A 7,859-nucleotide genomic window follows, 5' to 3' on the forward strand; every position below is an offset into this window, starting at 1 on the left:
TCTCCTGGGGGCTCCGGGGGGTCTGGGCTCGGGCTCGGGAAGGGGTGGAACGCGCCCAGCCCCCGCATATTCCCGCCTTCAATCCGATCGCTCTCAGAGGCGGTCTGCGTCGCAGCCCCCACCCCCGGCTTTGGTGTAGCTAATAAACATATACGTGCGGCTTCCCCCGTCTCCTGTTCTTCTAACGTCTTGCGTAGGGCCTCTTCTACTTTCCCCCACGCTTTGAGGTTTTTACCACTGCCTGCGGACTTAGAGTCCTCTGCTGAGGAAGCAGTGCACTTCTCCCGCGCTTCTGAATATAATATATTTACCGGACGTTCGATCGTCCCCAGCTCTAGGAGCCTTGCAAAAGCAAGATTAGAGTTCCTGAGCTCACCTTTAATTCCCCATTGCTCATGAGCCTGACTTACGACCTTCGCTGTGGATTCCATCGTCCAAGCGGGTCCGAGGGCGTCCCCTCCGCTGTGGTCAGACCTGCTGCCACAGCCACCGTCCTCTGTCCAGGAGTATCCCCGTTCCCCGGGCGCAAGCTGCTTTCCCGGGTCCCGGCACCGAAATGTTGCCTTCTGGATCAAGGCAGGCGACCTGGTTCTGAGGAACAGCTCGACAGCCCACTCTCCAGGGCCGTTCGGGCCAATGACACACGCAGACACCAATGTGGTGGACGGTCAAAAGGCGTTTATTACTTCTTCTCCTGGGGTCTTATAGTCTTAGGGGTCTCTACGTCAAAAGGGGGTTTGTCCTTCTTATCTATGGTTAGTAAGGAATGGAAAAGTACTGGGTAAGGAGTGGAAAGTTGCTGACTTTACTGTTAGTGGGGCCACATTCCTGTTGTTAGTGGGGCCACGTTCCTATGTTAGTTTCTTATCTATGAGTAACAGAGGGTCTTATCTACGGGAAACAGAGGGTCCTGCCTTTCCGTTACATCGCGACAATCTTCCGCAGCGCCTCTTCCCTAACTACCACACCTGGTGTCCCTGCTCTCCCTGCCCCTGTTGTCCAGCAGTGCTGTGAAGCTGCAGAGTCCCTCCCCAGCCCTTTGTGCTGTGCTGCTGTTGCTGGGGCTGTCCTGGGGCAATAGGGAACACTGTGGGATGCTTCAGTTGTTTCTTGCCTGGCTGTGCCAGCACAGTCAAGTGAAACCAATATACAGCTGAAGCCCTGAGCCAGTGTTCTGTCCCTTTCCCTTTGCCACAGGAATTCCTTCTGGCAGGCTGGGCACTCACCTGTGCTGCTCTGACCATCCTGCCCTTAGGCACATGAATATGGAGGGGGAAAGCTCAAACTCTGCCCAAAGCCTTGAGAGCTATGGCTGGTCCCAGCCGAAAGTCAAACCACCCCGACTGCGCACTGGTGCCAGCTTGGGTCTGGGAACCACCCTCCCTCTTTAAGGAATTTAAGGAGCCAGCTGGCCACTCCAGGCCAGAGACCCCCAACAGAAATCCTGTCCCATTTTCCTTGGAAAACTAAGATCACGTTCCCCAGTTCTTGATAGCAGATTGCAGGAGCCACTTGGCACTGTTAAACCAGCCAGACTTGGCACTGGTGCCAGCTTGGGTCTGGGAACCATCCTGCTTAATGTGGAATTTCAGGAGCCAACCGAACTCCGGCCATAGGCGCCGAATACAAACTTCACACCTTTTTTCTGAAAACAAAAGTCACCTGTCCCGGTTCTAGATGGTAGATAGCAGGAGCCACTTGGCACTATGGAACCAGCCTGAGTTGCTGGTGGTGCCAGCTTAGGTCTGGGAACCATCCTGCATACTGTTGAATTTCAGGAGCCAACTGGCTACTCTGGCCACACCCCCTGAATAAAAACCTTGCTCCTTTTTCCTGGCGAAAAAAAGTCACCTACCCTGTTTCTTGATGGCTGATTGCAGGAGCCGCTTGTCACTGTCAAACCAGCCCGAGTTGCAACTGGTGCCAGCTTGGGTCTGGGAACCATCCTGCATATGGTGGAATTACAGGAGCCAGCCGGCCACTACGCCCACAAGCCCCCAAACAGAAATGCTGGCCCATTTTCCCTGGCAAACAAAACTCACCTGCCCCAATCCTTGATGGCCAATTGCAGGAGACACTTTGCACTGTCAAACCAACTCGAGTTACAACTGGTGCCAGCTTCGGTCAGGGAACCATCCTGCGTAATGCGAAATTTCAGGAGCCAGCCAGCCACTCCAGCCACAAGCCCCCGTATAAAAACCTCGCTCCTTTTATGTGGCAAACAAAACTCACCTGCCCTGGTCCTTGATGGCTGATTGAAGGAATCACTGGGCACTGTCAAACCGGCTTGAACTGCACCTGGTGACAGCGTGGGTCTGGGAACCATCTGGCATATTGTGGAATTTCAGAAACCAGCCGGCCACTTTTGCAGCTGGCACCGGAATAAAAACCTCTTGCATTTTCCTTTGTAAGGAATACTCACCATCCCCGGTTCTTCATGGGAGATTGCAATTGCCACTTGGCACTGTCCAACAAGCCAGACTTGGCACTGGAGACAGCGTGAGTCTGGGAACCATCCTTCATATTGTAGAATTTCAGGAGCCAGCCAGCCACTCGGGCCACAGGCCCCTGAATGTAAACCTCGCTCCTTTATATGGGCCAACACAAGTCACCTGCCCCAGTTCTTAATGGCAGATTGAAGGAGTGACTTGTCACTTTGAAACCAGTATGAGTTGCGACTGGTGCCAGCTTGGGTCTGGGAACCATCCTTTGTATTGCGGAATGTCAGGAGCCAGCCGGCCACTCGAGCCGCAGGCCCCCAAAGAGAAATGCGTGTCCATTTTCCTTGGCAAACAAAAATCATCTACGAATCTTGATTGCTGATTGCAGGTGCCACTTAGAACTGTCAAACCTGCCCCAGCTGCCACTGGTGCCAGGACGGATCAGGGAACCATCCGGCGTATTGTAGAATTTCAGAAACCAGCCGGCCACATTTGCCACAGGCACGGGAAAAAAACCTCATGCATTTTCCTTTGTAAGGAATACTCACTATCCCGGGTTCCTCATGGGAGATTGCAGGTTTCACTTGACACTGTCAAACAAGCCTGACTTGGCACTGGTGCCAGCATAGGTCTGGGAACCATCCTGCATATTCTGGAATTTCAGAAACCAGCCAGCCACTCAGGCCACAGGCCCCCGAAGGAAAACCTTGCTCCTTTTCCATGGCAAAAAACCTGACCATCCGCGGTTCTTGATGGCACATTGTAGGAGCCACTTGGCACTCTCATAGCAGTCCAACTTGGCACTGCTGCCAGCTTGGGTCTGGGAAACATCCTGCATATTCTGGAATTTCAGGAGCCAACCAGAAACTCTGGCCACAGGCCTCCAAAGAGAAATGCTAGCCCATTCAACCTGGCAAACAAAAGTCATCATCCAGGGATCCCCATGGCCAATTGCAGGTGCCACTTGGCACTGTCAAACCCGCACCAGTTGCCACTGGTGCCAGGTAGAGTCAGGGAACCCTCCGGTGAATTGGGGAACTTCAGAAACCAGCCAGCCACTTTTGCCGCAGGCACCGGAATCAAAACCTCATGCATTTTCCTTTGTAAGGAATACTCACCATCCTCGATTCTTCATGGGAGATTGCAGGTGCCACTTGGCACTGTCAAACCAGCCGGACTTGGCACTGGAGCCAGCTTGAGTCTGCTGGGAACCATCCTGCGTAACGCGGAATTTCAGGAGCCAGCCAGCTACTCGAGCCACAGGCCCCTCAATGAAATCCTTGCTCCTTTATATGGGCAAAAACAAGTCACCTGCCCCAGTTCTTAATGGCAGATTGAAGGAGTGACTTGTCACTTTGAAACCAGTATGAGTTGCGACTGGTGCCAGCTTGGGTCTGGGAACCATCCTGCGTAACGCGGAATTTCAGGAGCCAGCCAGCCACTCCAGCCACAGGCCCCCTATAAAAACCTCGCTTCTTTTATGTGGCAAACAAAACTCACCTGCCCTGGTCCTTAATGGCCAATTGAAGGAATCACTAGGCACTGTCAAACCGGCCTGAGTTGCACCTGGTGACAGCGTGGGTCTGGGAACCATCTGGCATATTGTGGCATTTCAGAAACCATCCGGCCACTTTCGCTGCAGGCACCGGAATAAAAACCTCTTGCATTTTCCTTTGTAAGGAATACTCACCATCCCAGTTCTTCATGGTAGATTGCAGTTGCCACTTGGCTCTGTCAAACAAGCCGGACTTGGCACTGGAGCCAGCTTGAGTCTGGGAACCATCCTGCGTATTGTGGAATTTCAGGAGCCAGCCAGCTACTCGACCCACAGGCCCCTCAATGAAATCCTCGCTCCTTTATATGGGAAAACACAAGTCACCCGTCCCGGTTCTTGATGTCCGATTGCAGGAGCCACTTGGCACTGTCAAACAAGCCCGAGTTGCAGCTATTGCCAGCTTGGGCCTGGGAACCATCCTGCGTATTTTGGAATTTCAGTAGCCAGACCGCCACTCTGGCCGCTGGTCCCCAAACAGAAATGCTGGCCCATTTTCCCTGGTAAACAAAACTCACCTTTCCCTAGACTTGCTGGGAGATTGCAGGGGCCACTCTGCACTGTCAGACCAGTCCGAGTTACAAAGGGTGCCAGCTTGGGTCTGGGAATCATCCTGCATAATGCGGAATTTCAAGAGCCAACCGGCCACGCCAGCCATAGCCGCCGAATACAAACCTCTGTCCTTTTTTCTTAAAACGAAACTTAACTGCCCCGGTTCGTGATGGCCGATTGCAGGAGCCACTTGGCACTGTCAAGCCATCCCGACTTGGCACTGGTACCAGCTTGGGTCTGGGAACCATCCTGCCTACTGCGAAATTTCAGGACCCAACCGGAAACACCGGCCACAGGCACCCAGATAGAATTGCTGACTGATTCTCACTGGTAAACACAACTCGTGATGCCCGGTTCTGGCTGGCAGATTGCTGGGGCCACACTGCACTGTGAAAGCAGCTTGAGTAGCAGCTGGTGCCAGCTGGGATCTAGGAACCATCCTGCGTAACGCGGAATTTCAGGAGCCAGCCGGCCACTCCGGCCATTGGCGCCGAATAAAAACCTCTGTTCTTTAATTGGCAAACAAATTCGCCTGTCCCGGTTCCTGATGGCCGATTCCAAGAGCCACTTGGCACTGTCAAACCAGCCTGAGTTGCAGCTGTTGCCCACTTGGGTATGGGAACCATGCTGCGTATTGTGGAATTTCAAGAGCCATCCGGCCACAACGGCCACAGGTTCCTAAACAGAAATGCTGGCCCATTTGCCCTGACAAACAATACTCCCCTGCCACCATCCTTGATGGAAGATTGCAGGAGCCACTTGGCACTGTCAAACCAGCCTGACTTGGCACTGGTGCCAGCTTGGGTCTGGGAACCTGTCCTGGTTTAGGACAAATTAGGGGAAATCTCCAAAAGGGAGCCCCCCAAAACAAAACAAACCTCCAACCACCCCTCCCCCAATACCGGGTTCGGGAAGGAATTTCTCGGAGGAGCAAAGTGGAAAACAAACCTATTTATTTACAAGTAACAAAAGAACACTCCCCAACACAAGAAAAGAAAAGAAAACAAAAAACAGACTGTGTTGAGAGGGCGCCACTCTTCTTTGCAAGCTTCAGGTGTCCTGGAGCTCTCAGGTCAGGTCCGGAGCCGGTCCAGTATCTTCAGGGGAGGGTAAGAAAGAGGGAACAAGAGAAAAGAAAAAAAAACAGCGCAAAAAGCAGAAAGCAAGCAAGCAAAGCGGCTAGCCAAGCCAAGCAGCAAAAGCAAAAAGCCAAAGAGGCCTGGTCAAACCCTCCCTCCTCTCTTCCCCGCCCCGCCGCGGCAAGACGGCTGCGGGGGGGTGGGGGAAGAGAGAAAAGGCACAGCTGCCAGACACAACACACGATATTGGGATAAAGGCTGTCAACCCACGACACTCCACCCCTTATCCCATATCGTGAATATACAATAAAAACTTCCATTTCACTTACTCACACCTTTGACACTTACGCATTCCTCTCCTCTTACTTGCTCAGACCTTTGACACTTACAGTTTCCTTCTGTCTCACATTCAACAAACAATGACATTCATATATGAGTCTCATCCCACAATCAGATCCCCCTGAGGTACACACCGTGTTGTTCCATCTTTCTGCATTATCCACCATGTATAACCTGGTCCTTGAGCAAAGACAATCCCACGGATGGGTTTGTCTGTACTCGAGGCACGGTTGATCCATACTGTCTTTCCCAACAAACCTCTGACATGGGCTACTGGGGCTTTATCCCCATCTACTATATTAAGGAGCTCACACTGAGCAGGACCCGCTCGGTTGGTGGAACCTCGTGTGTTAACTAACCAGGTAGCCTTTGCCAAATGCTGCTCCCAGTTTTTTAAAGACCCCCACCCAATGCTTTTAAGGTGGTTTTTAACAATCCATTATACCTTTCCACTTTCCCTGCAGCTGGTGCATGATAGGGGATATGGTATATCCACTCGATGCCATGTTCCCTAGCCCAAGTATTAATAAGATTGTTTTTAAAATGAGTTCCATTATCCGACTCAATTCTCTCAGGAGTACCGTGCCTCCAAAGGACCTTCTTTTCAAGGCCCAAGATAGTGTTACGGGCTGTGGCATGAGACACAGGGTAGGTTTCCAACCATCCTGTGGTGGCTTCTACCATGGTTAGTACATAGCGCTTGCCCTGGCGGATTTGAGGCAGTGTGATGTAATCAATCTGCCAGGCCTCCCCGTATTTGTACTTAGACCACCGCCCCCCATAGCAGAGGGGCTTCACCCGCTTGGCCTGCTTAATGGCAGCGCACGTCTCACAGTCACGAATAACCTGAGAGATACTGTCCATGGTTAGATCCACCCCTCGGTCTCGTGCCCACTTATAGGTGGCATCTCTACCCTGGTGGCCTGAGGCATCATGGGCCCATCGTGCTAAGAATAACTCTCCCTTATGCTCCCAGTCGAGATCTATCTTCAACTCCCCTATCTTTGCAGCCTGATGGACTTGCTGGTTGTTTTGCTGCTCTTCATTAGCTCTACTTCTGGGGACATGGGCATCTACATGGCGAATCTTCACAGGTAACTTCTCTAACCGAGTAGCGATATCTTTCCACTCTTTCACAGCCCAAATTGGTTTTCCTCTTCGCTGCCAGTTCGCCTCTTTCCATCTCTTCAGCCATCCCCATAGAGCATTGGCTACCATCCAGGAATCGGTATACAAATAGAGCCTTGGCCACCTCTCTCTCTCTGCAATACCTAGGGCCAGTTGAATAGCTTTGATTTCAGCAAATTGACTGGATTCACCTTCTCCTTCAGTAGCCTCTGCAACCCGTCGAGTGGGACTCCACACAGCTGCTTTCCACCTCCGTTTCATCCCTATGATGCGACAAGAACCATCGGTGAATAGAGCGTAACGTGTTTCTTCTACTGGCAACTGATTGTATGGCGGAGCTTCCTCAACCCGGGTCACTGGCTTTTGTTCCTCATCCGCGACACTAAAGGTTTCACCTTCAGGCCAATTTGTAATTATTTCCAGGATCCCAGGGCGATTTAACTTCCCAATTCGAGCGCGCTGTGTAATGAGGGCAATCCACTTACTCCAAGTAGCATTGGTGGTTCAGTGGTAGAATTCTCGCCTGCCATGCGGGAGGCCTGGGTTTGATTCCCGGCCAATGCACCAAAAATATACTGTCCTGGTTTAGGACAATTTAGGGGAAATCTCCAAAAGGGAGCCCCCCAAAACAAACCTCCAACCACCCCTCCCCCAATACCGGGTTCGGGAAGGAATTTCTCGGAGGAGCAAAGTGGAAAACAAACCTATTTATTTACAAGTAACAAAAGAACACTCCCCAACACAAGAAAAGAAAAGAAAACAAAAAAC

At 51.8% G+C, this 7,859-nt stretch overlaps 1 non-coding gene across 1 annotated transcript; it reads left to right on the forward strand.

Annotated features, from left to right (window-relative positions):
* The first annotated feature begins 7,584 nt into the window (after positions 1-7,584).
* TRNAG-GCC (transfer RNA glycine (anticodon GCC)) lies at positions 7,585-7,655 on the forward strand. Its single transcript has one exon. It is a non-coding gene; the product is annotated as a tRNA-Gly (tRNA).
* Positions 7,656-7,859: the final 204 nt, after the last annotated feature.

The sequence above is a fragment of the Ammospiza caudacuta genome, chromosome 31, assembly GCF_027887145.1.
Source record: "Ammospiza caudacuta isolate bAmmCau1 chromosome 31, bAmmCau1.pri, whole genome shotgun sequence".
In the NCBI taxonomy this organism is placed as follows: domain Eukaryota; kingdom Metazoa; phylum Chordata; class Aves; order Passeriformes; family Passerellidae; genus Ammospiza; species Ammospiza caudacuta.